The 15,799-nt window shown below is 35.8% G+C and overlaps 1 protein-coding gene across 2 annotated transcripts in view; it reads left to right on the forward strand.

The window, feature by feature from the left end:
• The window catches only part of CPNE3 (copine 3), a 165,316-nt gene extending 159,259 nt beyond the window's left edge, over positions 1-6,057 (forward strand). For both annotated transcript variants that reach the window (XR_014952977.1, XR_014952978.1), the window contains one exon: positions 1-6,057. This exon is cut by the window's left edge. The gene's annotated coding sequence lies outside the window, so the exon portion shown is untranslated.
• The last annotated feature ends 9,742 nt before the right edge of the window (positions 6,058-15,799 follow it).

The raw sequence follows: 15,799 nt of genomic DNA on the forward strand, positions 1-15,799 counted from the left end.
CATAGTGTCTTGCTTGTTTGGCACTCTGCAAGCCAGAAATGTATCATTTAAAACTACTATAAACTCTTACAGAAAAGAGTTTCCCTGTAAAATTCCATTTTATAATTTTAGACTGTCTTATTTATTTTTTAAAATTTAATCAGGAGTCTATATTTTTTAACAACTTTCTTCTTTCTGTTGCTTTAATTTGCTGCTTCCTATGGGCAAGTGATGAAACACATGGTTTTAACTTCCCTTTGTTAAATTTAGGACTTAATGAAGCACATTATTAATACTGAAAAACTGTAAGTGATGATGTTTAGCTCATAAAGTAATGCTCAATTTTTTAACCTTGTTATAACAAAGTACATACTTTTATGCATTTTAAAGGTTATACAATGTCTTAGATGAAATGAATGTGTGTTTTAAATAAAAATGTAGTATTTCATTATTCTATATTTCCTAAATGGTAAAATGTGGTGGTGATAAATGAAAAGAATTAGATTCACAAGTTATTATGGCACCTAATAGATTTCAATGACAACGGAAAATACCTTTGTGGGTTACCCCCTTGTGGGTGAGTAGTGAGGCCTCATCCAGCTGCTCACTCACACCTCCTCAGGAGTGAATTTTTATGGTAAAAGTGTGAAAATTTGCTGGCTGAAAAAAACCCCAGTTTAATAGAGAAAGAAAACTGTGTGCACAAGCCAAGTAAAATCAGGAATTTATTTGCTACTTCCCATTGGCAGGTAGGTTCATAGTAATTTCCAGGAAAGCAGGTCTTCATCATGTGCAGCTTTTACTTGTGAAGGCAAACACTAGAATTCCTTATGTTCCCCCTTCTTTCCTGTAGCTTTTATTATGAAGTATGGTCTTATATGTTGTGAAACATCCGTCTGGTCTGTGGGGCCAGTTGTCAGGGCTGTGTCCCCTGCCCACCCTTGTGCAGTCCCATCCTCCTCACCCTGGTGCTGTGTAAGCACTGCTCAGCAGCAACCAAAACTTCCCTGCCCTCTCAACACTATTTTGGCTGCAAACCCAAAACAAAGCACCATGCTATCTATTATTACAAAAAACTCAGTCCATTCCAAGTAGAAAGTTTCTGTGTATCATGCATTCTCTTCACAGTTCTGGGAAATGTCATGCAATCAGCTCTTTAACAGTAGCATTTGCAATGTGCTTAGATAGCACAGTGGTGATGGATCCTGGATGAGACCCTTAGGCCTTGACTAATGATGGGTATTAATTTGCAGTGCTAAAATATAAAATTGAGGGCGTTCACTTTGATTATCAGGGAGTTGTTCTCAATATTTGTATGCAAATGGGAAATGAACAAATACTTGAGGAATCAAACTTTGTCGCCTGAAGAATCTGATGTGCTTGAGAAGTCCCTGTGGGAGGGGTTTATTGAGTAGCCACTGACATACAGAAAGATGAAAATTCTAACCACAAGGAAAGGACTCAGTTCAAAGTCAATTTATGCAAAATGTGAGAGTGGGTGCTAAGGTTCACACTGTTTCTTAGAGACCTCTGTCATCAATTATACAGTGCAACCTGGATGCCACATTATGGCTTGGGGACATATTGCACTGGGTTTTTTCAGATCAGGACCCAGGGTGACGTAGAGTCAATGTAGATTCAGAGCTGTGTACCTCGATGAGCAGCACCTAAATCTGAAGATTAATCAACTTTACCATATGCTGTGCAAAATTCCAACTTTTTTCTGCTTTCAGTAATAGCCTGAATTAGATGTGTGTACTCACACCTCAAAATTGTAAGTGAAACTTAAATTCAGACCTGGATTTTACAGTTACTGTTACCTGTAGTTCATATATCACGAGGTTCTCAGTGTCCAATAATCCTATGTCTTCACCAATTTTATGAACAATTCAGAGCTGGTCACTTTTACTAGTTGACTTTGCTGTAATGAATCTTTAGGCTGCGAAATTCACCTAAATTATAAGTTCTAGAAGCTCTGAAAATTTCTTCCCAGCACACAGTATGTAGGCAATATTTTTTATAAGCACTCCAAGACTCATCTTGAAGGAACACATAGAAGGAATAAAAAAGTTGCCGTAAGACTTCTACAAAGATGAATTTTAGAGTCTAAAAACATAAAATTGATATACTGTTCTCCACTAAGCACTTCTTTCAGGCTGCCTGAGTGGTGGGTTGTTCTGTGGAAAATGATTGGTGTCTTTTTATGCAGGATGCCTGAAGGTATGATAGAGCCCTGAATAGCTGAGGATCTGTGAGGTCCACTGTGAAGCAAGCCATGTAATCCAAATATAGCTTAAAGCCAAATCTTTTTTTTTTTTTTTGCCACACAGTGTCAACAGGAAAAAAAAACGAAACACCAACCCACAATGAACATAATTGTAGTTATATAAAAATTAAAACAGATGTGTCATTTTGTTACAATGGCTGGAGGAGAATACCAATTAGGCAAGCTCTGAATAAGAATCAATAGTAAAATCTTTTTTTATAAGGTAGTTGATTTAATTTCCAAAATAATGCAGTTAACAAATTATTAATACTTTAAATTCAAATTGTTGAATTTAATTTTTAAGCCTAAATGCGAGCTACATGACATTCTAAGCAAAAAAGCTTACCTTTGAGCTATTTCTGGAATAGAAAAAGTAACTTTGGGCAAAAGCTGTACAATTTTGTTCCACTGTTGTACTCACTGGAGAGACAACCTTTTATTTCAAATTGCTGGCAAGCTAAAGAAATTAGATTTCTTACCAAAATTAAGGCAACCCTTTCTAAATATACATCTATTTCTTTCAATAAAGATATTTTCTTTTCCCTTTTTCGTATAGTATTAGAGTTACTTATACAGTTTAAATTGAAGTTTTAAATAAGAGTTTAAAGAGTTAAAAAAAATAGAAGTTTAAAACACAAGGCCTTTAGTGGCCTAAATGGTGTACAGCTGTGTTTTCTCAGGTGCAGGAGACTCATTTCTAAAGCTGCATTTTATGTTTTAGTACACCAAAATCATCTGGTCAATGTGCAGATGTACATTTATGATACAGATACTTACCTTAAGAAGATCAGAGATGTTTAAAAGCTGAGTATGAGTCCTTTTAGGAAAAGGGCCATATAGACATCTAAATAATATTTGAGAAATTGTATTAGGATCAAAAATAACTTTTGCCACTGATTTTTAAGGGAGTTAAAAAATATTTTTAAATGGATCTAGGGGGAAATGCCAAACATAAGAAAAGCATAATAATAACATGTGGAACATGATCTGTAATCTTCAGAAATTGCCTTCCTTTTTTTATCAATTCCTCATCTTGCTCCGATTATGTCTTTAGGCTGAAAATTATTTAGAAAGAATTATCTTGGGTTCACACCTATCAGTGCAGTACACACTCTCTTAATGTCACCAATAAAAAAAATAAAAACAAAAGGAAAAGCTGATACTTAGACTGCATTAGAAGTGCATATTTTATTATTCTAAGTGATTTCTACCTTTAGAAAAAGCACACTACTAGGGAAAATGAATGTTTAATGCAGAATTCTTTTATTAACATTACTGAATTTCTCTGTGCTGAAGAACTGATCCATTAACGACGATTGTTAGGACATTGTCTATTTCCTATAACAGTGATTCTACTGACAGATTAAGTTTAACATTTTGACTATATTGTCCCTGTACTAGAAACAGAGTGAGCCATAATTTGGCTGTTTGCTTTCCCCATTCTGGTTGGCCCATTTTTTGCTAGTCTATGGAGTCCTAAGACAACCTACTGTATTATACACAGTATAAGCCAAATGTTTGATATAACTGACAGTTCTATCACTTTAAGTAGCTGTTTTTACTTTCAAAATAGATTCCATTTAAATAGCTAAATTGTTCTTGTTTTCATGCTCATAGTCATGATGTACTGTTTATTCCAAGATAATGATTTATCTGTCCTCCAGAGATGTCAGACAGTGCTGTTGCCACTGTTGTTTACCAGTCTGTGTCTGTGTTGAGCTTTGTATGTGTGATTTTGTAAGAAGGTGGGAATCATGGGGGAGCTTGTGTTAGTGACATTGCGAATGGAACTTTGAATTTATAATATCTGACTAATTTAATATTTAATACTTTATTATTCAATATATTGTAATATATCACAAGCAGATTTGACTTGTCAGTAGATGAGGAGATCAAAGTACAAGGCAAATAGTATTTTTTCCTTTCTTATAACTTCATCACAGTTGTCAGAGTCCTGTGGGTTAGACAGAATTGCCTCAGAAGTCATATTTCTCAACTTTGTCACTAAAAAATAAGTGGTATAAACCCTCAGACATTTTATAAGTGGTTAAAAAGGCGGTTTGTATTTGTACAGTCACATTCAGGACATATGAATGATTCTTTTGGAACCAAAAACAAATGGGATCAAAGATGTCCTTTGCCTTTTTCCCCTCAATATTTCTGTAACTCTGCGGAAGATTTCTATCCCCACACTTCTGCTGACACAAGTACATATTGAATTGCTTATTCAAATGAATATAAAAATAATCTGTCTAGAAGGAAACAAGTATTTACTTAGTTTTGAGGTGTTTTAAAGCAATGTTTGTTTTCCTTAATCTAGATAATTTCACAGGCCTTAGGGAAGGGTTAAACAGTTGTGTCTATATAACTGGCAGGAGAGAAGTGTGGGAGCGAAGAGCTGACAATGAGTGAGAGCTGATAATGATACAAACCTCTTTGTTGCTGAAAAATATCTTTGATATACTTTTGAAATATTTTCTATCTTCAATACAAACAGAGTGTTACATTGCAAAAAAAGGAAAAATGGAAATTATTGGAGATGATGCCAGTGCTCAGTAACACCAGAATTCCATATTTAGAACAAGTTACGTAGCAAATTATCATTGAGTACAGCTTGCCTGAAATTGACTGGACAGCATGGAGTAATCAACAGATACTTTCTGCCTTTCAGTATCAGATAGTACATTATCCCTAATGTGGTGTACATGTGAGCTGTGTTAAAAGAAATTCCTTCTCTTCTCTGCTCCTACTTTTGGCTGTATGTGTCCAGTATTTCCCTTGAGCCAGATCCAATTACAGAAATTTAGCCTACCACTAAAAGAATAAACCCAAAGCAAACAAAAAATTAATTTTCCATTAGATTAGGTTACTAAAGTGACTCATCCTGCAGCTGTGGATTAGTTAAATCTCATGCACGGAAATGAAACAGCAGCTGGGGCTGGGGAAGAGACCACCCTGCTCAGTGACAACTCACAGTTTCTCCAAACATGCTGTCATGTTCTGGAAGACACAATCTCACCTCAGCCCACTTCCCTCCCTTCCTGTCAGCATGAACATCTGTGTGGCAATGATGTGGAGCTAAAGAGCTGACCTGTGGTATTTCTAGTCTGGATCAAGTTTACCAAACTGATGCAAACTCATGCCTTGCTATAAGGCAAAGGATAGTGCAGAGAAGGGCTTAACAGCCAGGACTACAGTGAACTCTTCACAACTGTGTTGCTTGCTTAAAGCCCATGCAAAGCTCTGGATCTAGGATATCACTGTAAAGCATCTTAATCTAATCTAAACTGCAACTTCAGCACTCATGCTGGATCTTCCCTTACACCTGGGCCAGTATTCTTGTGAGATGATGATGGCAACCAAGTTCAGAGAAGTAATTTGTTTAAAAAAAATCTATTTTAAAAATGACTTTTTGACCATATGACTTCTCAAACCACCTCATTGCTGTATCTCTGGTTAACAAGGGAAAGTATAGAAACTCTGATTGTGTTGATCCTGATTTTAAATCTCTTCAGGCAGCCAGCAATTTTCATCCTTGAATGTATTTGCTGTGGGTTGATGCAAGTAAAAACAAACACTTATTTGGAGTTCCCTGGTGTCCCAAATGCAAACAGCCACATGATTTTAGCATTTTTATTTTGGAGAGAAAAAAGTTTGACTAGTTCTCTCCTTTTTAGTGTCTCTCTTTTACGACACCTAGAATTCTAGCCCTGCATTGCAAATAAGTGATAATAAAACTGGCACAATGTTAATCTGACATTTCCAAATCTTAACACAGCGGAAGAAATCAGTGATCACAGTCTATATTAGTGGAAGAAATAATTTTTCTGGTATAATTTCTTTATGCAGCCAAACACAGTGTATAAAAATGGGTTTCCTGAAAATGAAGATGATCAAAAGCATGACTCTATAATATCTGTGGCTGTTAAAAGCTATTTTGCTGTGTTAGTGTGTTTTTTGTTGTTGTTGTTGTTGTAAATTTAAAGCATTTCTTGTTGCCAGTTTACAGTGGTTTGTTCCATGTACCCTGTTCAGTTTTCCCAACAGTCTTGCCCTGAAGTTGTTTACTCCTAATTTTCTGCCAGTCCCTGTGTCAATCCCCATGTCAGTCTCCCTTGTACCTCCTTTGTTTCCAGACCATTCCCTGCCAATCCTGATACTGCCCCCCTCCCTGGTCCATCAAAGCATATCCCCACCTTTTTACCCAAAACCTTCTATGTCCATCTCCCTCCCTTTGAAGGTCTATTGGTGTACCTATTCTGATCTCTTCCCATGTAATCCTCCATTGGCTGCCTGGATGCAATCTCCACCTTGTACTCCTCCCCTGTTGTTCTGCTATTGTTTGAGGGTTGTATCCTCCCCTAGTGCCCTCCCCTGTACTTAAAATCATTGTAACCCTGTGTGGCTTGTCACTTGTCCCTGGACCCTCTCAGGATCTCCTTTCCTTTACTCTGGATTCTTTGACTCGGAGTGGCACCTAACAGCCAGATCTGAGATCTAAGCAGCCCCACTTGCACCACCACCCAGAGCAGCCCAAGGCTCCTCTCTTGGTGCAGACCAGGACATGGGGCTAGGCAGAAACTTCTCTGCATGGCAGCCCATATAATTTTGCTATTACAAAAAGGACATTTGTTTATCTTAATGGTTTCAATTATTTCTGGGTAAATTTCTGTAACACATTTTGGAGGGCATATGAATGCATAAATTGGTTGTGAAAATACTCAGTTTGAGCTTTCTGCATATCATGAGATTATAAATTCTCTTGCCTTTTCAATATGTCAGGAAGTTTCAGACCCTTTAAGGGAAAAAAAAGAAAAAAAATTCCCTTTTACTTCAACTAGTTTAAGAATTTCTGTATGAGTATGACAAATCTGAATATCATTATCTTCCTGTAGCATGATGACACAAGGCTTTTTCAAGGAACTCCTTCAAAGATTGAGTGCCAGGAATACCAAGAGTTGGGAGTTCATCCTGTGGTCATGATGGATGCACAAAGGATGGGTGGCACTGGTGGTTCAGAAATTCCTAATGGCTGGGAGAAGGCAAGATGTCTTTGGTGGTGTATGTGCCTATGGCTGTAGATGCTGCTGAAAGTCCCAGGGGATGGAGGGAGGCTTCCCCTTAGCCAGCAGATCATTGTTTTGCTGTCTGTAAACTGATGCATTTTATTGCCTTTCTTTCTATCTTTCAAAGATTTTTTTGAGATTTTCCTGCCCTATTTGTGCAGAAGGGAGAGACAGACAACTTACTTTGGTGAGGATGGACCATATGCATGTGTAATTTGAAGGCTAAGCCAATGTTGCAGACCAGACTCAGGTTCAAATTAAAATTAAGAATAGAAAAGAACTCCCTATGTAAGAAAATTCCATTTATCTCTGAAACAGCAACGCAAAGCAATTTTAATTGTGCTAGGGGACCCTGGCATGGATCAGTTTCACCAGAACATATGCTGTGCTATTCCAGCTGCCTTCTGACTAGGAAACCTGGGATTTTTTTTTTTTAAATATGGTGTTAGAGTTTGGATATTTTTCAGAGATAAATATTAAAAAAGAAAAAAAAAGTTGCATTTAAGAAATTCAACTCGAATTTCTTCTATTGACCAAAAAATACATATTTTTTGATTATAAGATAAAAACTTATTTTAAATTTATTTCCTATTTTAAACACAAAATATTGTTTTGGTGCAAAACATGCAAGAAAATATTTTTAACTAAAATTTTCTCTCGCTCAGAAAACTCTGATGGTCATAACATTATGCCTGCATTTAATTTTTTTCCACCACTGAAATTATTACCTAAATAAACCCAAATTGATGATTAATTTGGGATCTCTGAAGCTCCCTTTTTTACCCAGAACATTGATTATTTTCTTCAGTATTCTTTACTTTCTTTAGAAAATTCATGGGGCACAGATATGTAACTCTAAAAAAGCAGTCTGGTCTCCACCCTGTTTATCCTTGTTCCCCAGCAGAAATATTTGTGTAGGCATTTGTGGGAATGTAATTTCTACCCCAGTTTCTTTCCTTAGTGATCTTCCCACAGGTCTTTTTTTATGAGTGGTAAAACCAGATTTTGTCTGTGCAGTTTTTAAAATAACAAAACAAAAATAGAAAATTCCACAATTGATTCACAATCAGTATAATGTGCAACTAAAATTAATTTCTCTGATTAATCTTGTAAATTAATACAATTATCTTACCGAGAGCTATAGTTTTTTGTTCTGTTCTGTTAAAATCTAAACCAAACAAAGAATGAAAATTCTCCAGTGCCTTTTTTGTGCTCTTCTAGTTACAAAAAGAAATATTAATTTTACTGTGGGATCCTGGACATTTTCTCACTCAGGTCTGGTTGGTATTCCTGACTACAGCATATGAAATAGAATCCATTAAAGTTATGGGAAGGAATTTTTCAGAGTTCTTCACTGTTGACCTGCCTCTGCTCTTTTACTAATTTCAGCTGAAGAAAAGAGAAATTATGTTAAGTGCTTCTGGAAATCCTTCCTTTCAGAAGAATCAGAAAAATAGCTTGAGACAGTAATGTTTTCATAAAATTGCACTCATTATTAAAAAAAAAAAAAAAAATTGTCATCTGCAAATTCTGCTCAACATGTGGTTTTTTGACTTCCCGGAACAGAGGATGAATAACAATTTCAGGGTTTCTCCCTGTGTATATTATTCTTTGATCTTACAGTATTACTTTCTGGTGATATTTATCCTTTTTTCTTCTGGCTTCCTTTGGTAAATGAATATATTTGGAGCTTCTAAAAATTGCTTCAGTGTAACTAGTAAAAAGGGGATTACACAAACCCATTCTCTCCCCCAAATAACAATCCCCTTGAAATAGCTAATTATTTTCATGTTTGTGGGAATCCCAACACTAAGACTCTTCTGAACTCCCACGGTTCTAGACTGTCTCAGTTTCTGACCTCCCAAGTAAAACTTTTAGTGGAAATGCAGTGTCAAAAAACTTCTTGATCTCTCTGAAAAGGCTCTTTCTTGTAATAGTTTCAAGTTCCTCAGCTGCAAATCTACTAGTTACACAACAGATAATTAGGTCCATATAAAAGCCACAAAACATGCCAGACACCTCAAAACAGAGGCTGGATCTCTTTGTAAATTGGCTAGTCTGAGTAAATTATTAAATTATGGAATATTCAATCATATTCATCATTATTATATTTAAAAAAAAGATCTAATGTCGATACTGTGTTTGGTTGCATAGTGACAGAAATAATTTCCTTTCCCCCCACTATTTTCTTTTCTTCTAAATCTGTAAGAACAGAATTTAAACTTTCCTAAACTGACTGAAAATAGAACTCAACAGAGCTTGTCCCTGTAGACCATCCCCTGAGTATTTGTAACCATTGATGCTTTTCTCACAGGACAGAGGTTCCAGATCATTAATCACCTCTGTAGTCCTTTGTAAGACTCCCTCCAGTATCTCCACGTCTCTCTCATATTGAAAAGCCCAGATCTGAACACACCTGAGCACTCCAGGTGTAGCTTCACCAGTGCTGAGCAGAGGGGCAGGATCACTTTCTATAGGCAGTTCTTTGATTAAAGCAGCTCTGGGCATCATTCACCTTCTCTGGTGCAAGGGCAGGTTGCTGGCTCATGTTCAGCTTGGTGCACACCAAGAGCCCCAGGGCCAGTTCTGCCAAGCTGCTTTCCAGCTGGATTGCCCTGAGCACATGCTGGTGCTTGGTTCCTCCCCAGGAGCAGGACTTTGAACTTTGTTGAACTTCGTGATGTTCCTGTCAGCCGATTTCTCCATATATTGAGGCCAACCTGCTTTGCATGTCTAATACAATAATTTTGGAGTTTCTGTGAAAAGATATTTCCTTACCTAGTGCAGTATAAGATTAAGATTATTTTAATAAGATTATTTTTTGTTTCTCTTGAACCCTATCCTGTTTATAGATGGGTTGAGTTTATTGGCGTTATGTGATAATTATTGAAGTTCATGTCTTTTATTTCCATGTTTCTATTAAATTACGTTACTTTTCTTAACATCCTAGTTTAGTAACAATCATTTTGGGAAGAGTGCAGACATTTGCAGAACTAATATGGAAATTATTTTTTCTGAAGGCCTTAGAAAAATTGTCTATTTAAAAACCTTTTATAGAACTCTGTTTGAAAATGTTTTTTCAATATTTTTTAATGAAGTGATATCTTAGTCTTCTAAATTCACCTTTCCAATCATGATCAAAAAATACTGAGTGGGCTCTTTGACCTTTACTTCTAAAATACATTAAATATCTGATTATGGTTAAACATAAAGAACATTATTAGGAATTTATAGTGGTTACCACAGTTGGTGATACTGAAGTGAAAATTTTGTAACACTGGAATCATTAACATGTGTAGGAAAAAAGAAGTATAGTCTTTAACCTTACCAGTGGCCTAATAATTTCAGTAAGTTTCTAAGTAATATAAGGAAAAAGAAGTAATGAAATTATTTTTAGGGGTTAATAACAACTTCATTCTTCTGTCTTTTTTAGAGTTAATCTGTGTTTGTTTCTCCCATGTACCTTTGTCCCAGTCACTGTCAGGTGCTTCATTTCCTGTAAAAATCATGTCTTATGCACCCCAATGTTCAGAATGGCTCTTCAGTACATCAACACTGATATTTTTAACCCTTTTTTTTCTGAAATGGATGTGATTTTCTAGAGGATTTTTTTTGAGTAAACCTTTCTGCCAGCATGATTGTCTACCTAAGAATTTACATGCATGAATCTGTGTGTATAGTCCCTTAGCTATTAATATCTAGTTTTCCAAATGTTGGAAAACTTAGTGTCTTCTCCTAAAAAGAAAAGAAGTCCCAAATTATATTAACCTCTATCCATTATCCCCTGGAAAAAATGCCAAAACAAATGAGCAAGCAATCACAGCAAAACTTGTGGAAAACCTGGGGGACATAGGTCATCTGCTATCTGAGAAGAGGTAAAAAAATATTTTACACATCTCTGAATTGTTTTTCTGGATGAGTTTCGTAGCTTGAGTCACCAGAATATTCAGGATGGAGTCATTCTGAAGAGTGCCATCCAAAAATCACAGTCATTCCCACAGCCTGGGCAGTAGTCAGCTGTTCCCTCTGGGTGTATTAGCAAAACCTTTCCACATCAGCAAAAGCTTTAGATCAAATTTCACTTCTTCAAAAGTTATCTAACAGCATTGCTGAAAAAAAGGTTATGTAACTGAGAGTGAATTCACACTTAGAGGTTGTTATTTGAGTCTTTATGAAAGTACGTAAGCCCTCAATGCACAAAACCAAAAGCATGGTGAAAAAATAAAAGTATTTGAAAGGAAAACATCTTTCTGTGGTACTAAATCTTAGCTGCTCATACTAAGTTTTGTAGTATAGGTGAGAATCCAGGCCTTTGGTATGTGCAATTCTCATGAGATGAGTATATGCTGCCTCATATGAGCGGGGATAGGATGAAGGCATTTATGTTATTTGAGAAAAAATGTTCTGGAAATAGACAATTACATGCTAATTTCTGAAATGAGATTAAATGCTACTTTTGTAATCTACTTTGATTCCTTAGATATTTGTTCAAAATCTGTCTCTGGCCCCTACTTTTGGATGTGTTTCACTCAAAGATTTTTTTTCCCACAAGTTCAGTTTGCCATGATCTTTTACCCCTAAAACTCTTTCTTATTTGCTGAAGTAAAAGCTTATTTTTACATTCTTGAGAGTAATAATTATTGATACCATGAATCGAAGAAATCCAATTAATTCCTGCTGTGTGAAATTATAATACAGGCTTGATCCTGTAATAGTAATGTTTCTGGAGCTGTGGCTTTGGATGGATAAATTTGCCTATTAAATTGTTGCCATATAGATTAATCCTAAAAACCAGTTTAAACAGTGAATGAAAATCAAAATATCATAGCAGTATATTGACTTATATATCTGGTCTTGTAATATATATCAGGTTTTCTTATTAGAATAACGCTGTGCAATTTGGTTGGTTCAGTAAATGGTAGAGATTAGGAAAAATGTTTATAAAGTTTATGAAGTTCATCAATTTAAGACATTCTTCTCCCTAATATTAAAATTTTGCATTCCATTATTCCGTAATAATAACTATTCCTCTTTGGATAGTGGGACGAATGGGAGTAGCAACTGGCTTGACAAGACAAATCCAGCTGCTGGTGATGAGCACTATGAAAGCAGTGTTTCTTGCTCTCTGAAATACTGTGGATCCCTTACTCTTCTGGAAACACCTAATCTGTCTAGCAAACACATGACAAAGCAACTATGTGTGCAATCCCATATATAAAATCTGGTCTCCTTTGCACCAGGAATCATACATTTTGAAGAGAATCATTGGAAAAGCAAACACTTGCAGTAGAACTAGAATTATTATTTCCTCATCATCTCCACTTCTTTTTTTTTTTTTTAACCCAACACACAAATTGATATTCTGCTGAGATACTTGTACAAATGCTTATTTATTTCATTTTTGTTTCTCTGACACCATGTTTGAACTTTGAGGCAGGATTCTGACTTTAGCAAGTTAGCTACAGGTGGACAAGATACCTTACCTCATGAAACTGTGGGCAAAGCAGTGATTTTGTTTTGATTTGTTTAGAAAATTTATATAAACCTATGTTTTATTTCAGTTTCTTTTGAAGATTAAGATTAATCTTTGAATTTTTTGATCTCTTCATTACTGAACTAGTTACAAGTTCTCATTAACAATGTTGCTCTAACATCATTGTAGCAAAGCATGTGTCAAATCTGTTGCTGGATAAATTTTCCAACATAGTTTACCTTCAAGTGAGTAAATTGCATTAAGTAGTGTTTAAATTTATTTATTTATCAGAATTTATACACAGGTGAGTTATGCTGCTTGTTACTTTTTCTTATCTAATGTAAGTCAGTAAGTCCACCACATAAATATGGAACTGCTGTGAAACTGAGGATAATTAATCTTATTATTTTGTCTTTGCAGCCTTGTAGAAAATATAAATTGGCACTGGGTGGTCAGATAATAATAATACTACTAAATAAAAGTTATAAACACTACTAGACTATATGCAGAAGACAGTATGTACTTGTCTATCTTTGTAAATAAGTTTCCAGTATTTTGTCACAAGTTGCGGGGAAAATGTTGTTAATTTGTTACTTTCTGTGCCTTATATCAAATTTTATTGTTTATAATTGCTAGTTTTACATTTTCAGTTTAAGAATCACTTAATGTGGGGAACTGAGTATTCAGCAGACATTGGGTTGGATAGGTTAGGTTTCAATGAAACCTAAAGATTTAAGTATTCCCTAGAATATGCAGTTGACTCCCTTAGTTTTAAATGCCTCTGTTCCAGAACAATTGATCAATAATTATAATTATGTAAATATCAAGAAGTGAAAACAAAAATCTGAACCACCATTACTGGACCAGTAATGACTTCTTGAATTTGGGAAAAAAACCAAACCCACTTCAACCCTAAAACTTTAAATTGCATGTATGGTGTCTGTTGCTGTATTGTGTGGCTGTTTTGGAACTTCATAATGACAAGAGAAATGTCACTCTTGCTTAGAATTTCTATTCCAAATGTTTGAGCAGAAGAGTCCAACTAGCATGCTTATCTCTCAATTGCAAGCTGCTTTCCTTGCTTTTTCAGGTGCCAAAAAGTCCAGCTGCCCAATACCCTACTGAGAAAATCTTCAATTTCCCCTGGCAGCTTTTATAAGACAGCAAACTTTATCAATTATAAAAACCTTATGGAAGATCTAAGGTGAATATGCCAGGAAGAGTCTAAAACCAAACAAATAAAAGCTTAAGGTTTATCTGTTTTGATTATTCATGCTCAAACTCATTTAAAGAGAACCCTCTTTTCCTTAGCAGATCTTAGACTGCTGTGAAGTTTCCAGAGTTGGTACAATTGAGAAATTTTAGTTGCATTGGGGGTACTTCTCTTTGTGGCCACAGGTTTGGCTGTAACTGATTCTCTTTAGGGAAACTGACAACAGAGCCCAATGTGGGGTTGTTTGCTTCAGGAATGCTTGGAATCAGAACACCTCCAAAATTTCTCGGCTCTAATAATAACACAGAGAACAATTACAAAGAGAAGAATACAAACTATGTGTGGAGCGATTGTTTGTTCCTTGGCTGGTTTCTGTTATTTCTAGGTTGCATGCATAGGGGATTTGTCTCCAGAGACTGTGCTCATCAGGCTTCTGTGTACACAGATCTTCAATTCTGAGTCTCCTATGAGCTTTTTGAGCTAAATAGAAATTGGGTTTTATTACTGACCCAGCAGAACTGTTTCCATAATCAAATGTATAACTTTTGATTGCACAAAATCTCTTCACACTATACTATTCATGTACTTAAAACATAGTATTTTTTTTATTTTCTGTTAATCTGTCTCACTTTGGTTCTCAAATGGCATTTTGAAGTGCGTGGACTTTGAACATATGATGGCACTGTTGTGTAATCACTAAACTCTGTTTAGTGACTATATGCCCCTTGCCATGTGTGGTTTTGTTTTTCAGAAAAAAAGGCAACAAGGCTCCAGAAAGTAATCTTTATGGTTTTGTAAAAAAAATCTTTTCTCAAGAGGTCGTCTATTTCCACCCCATCCATGACTTTTGTTTATCCACCAGCATCTTGATCTCTTTTAATTTATTCATCTTGTCAGCTATTTCAGGCTTTTTTTCTTTGTGTTTTCAAAAGCATAGGATTAAACTTTTGATTATTTCTTCTTTTGATTGTTTACTATCAGCATACTTATGGCAACTCATGGATGTTGATTCCAATGCCAATATTTCTAAATGATTTTCCCAGTAGAATTCTGGGCCTGCCTTTGTGTGCACAACCCAGTGAGATTTTGTCGTCCCTGGGGCTCCATCAAAATGACTTTCAGTCTATTTGCTCAGGAATGATAATAGAGGTATACCCTGCAGGAAACCAGATAGAGGGCTTCCTGCCTCCTATACAGGAGCAACAAATGGAACACCAAAGTTCAGGGGATCTGGGGAAGCAAAAGGAAGCTGTGTCCTTTCATTTTCTACCTAGCTGAAGCTGGTAAAGTCTAAGTGGATTGTTTTGCTTCAGAATTCTTGTTAGAAAAAGAAATCCGTCTTAAAATAGAAAAATATGGGAATCATAGTTCTCAGAAACTATTGCTCTGTTCTTTGGGTCAGTTCACATGTCTTCAGGCTTTTACTGTCAGCAGCAGTAGCAAACACAGATGACTCAGTTTGCAGCACTTTGTTTGTTTTCCTCCAGGGAAAGAAGAGGCAAGAATAAATAGTGCTCCTTTCCCCTTTAGTTGACTCATTAATAGCATGCAAATCTTTGTTTTGTTAATATTTTTTTTTACCCACGAAATACTTGTCACCCTGTAGCAGCCTAGCCTAGTGCTCCTATCTGTAACCACTAGAGCATCATTTTCTGACCAATAGGTGTTATATCTGGTGTTTAATTGCTTGGCTGGAAGATGACAGAAATAATTACTCTCATAAACTATTATGGAGTTACAGAATGAGACAGGTATGAGTAATAGCTTTTCTGAAAGTGGTTAAAGATACAGAGAACTATAGA

This window comes from Lonchura striata, chromosome 2 (genome assembly GCF_050655825.1).
Source record: "Lonchura striata isolate lonStrDom1 chromosome 2, ASM5065582v1, whole genome shotgun sequence".
NCBI lineage: Eukaryota > Metazoa > Chordata > Aves > Passeriformes > Estrildidae > Lonchura > Lonchura striata.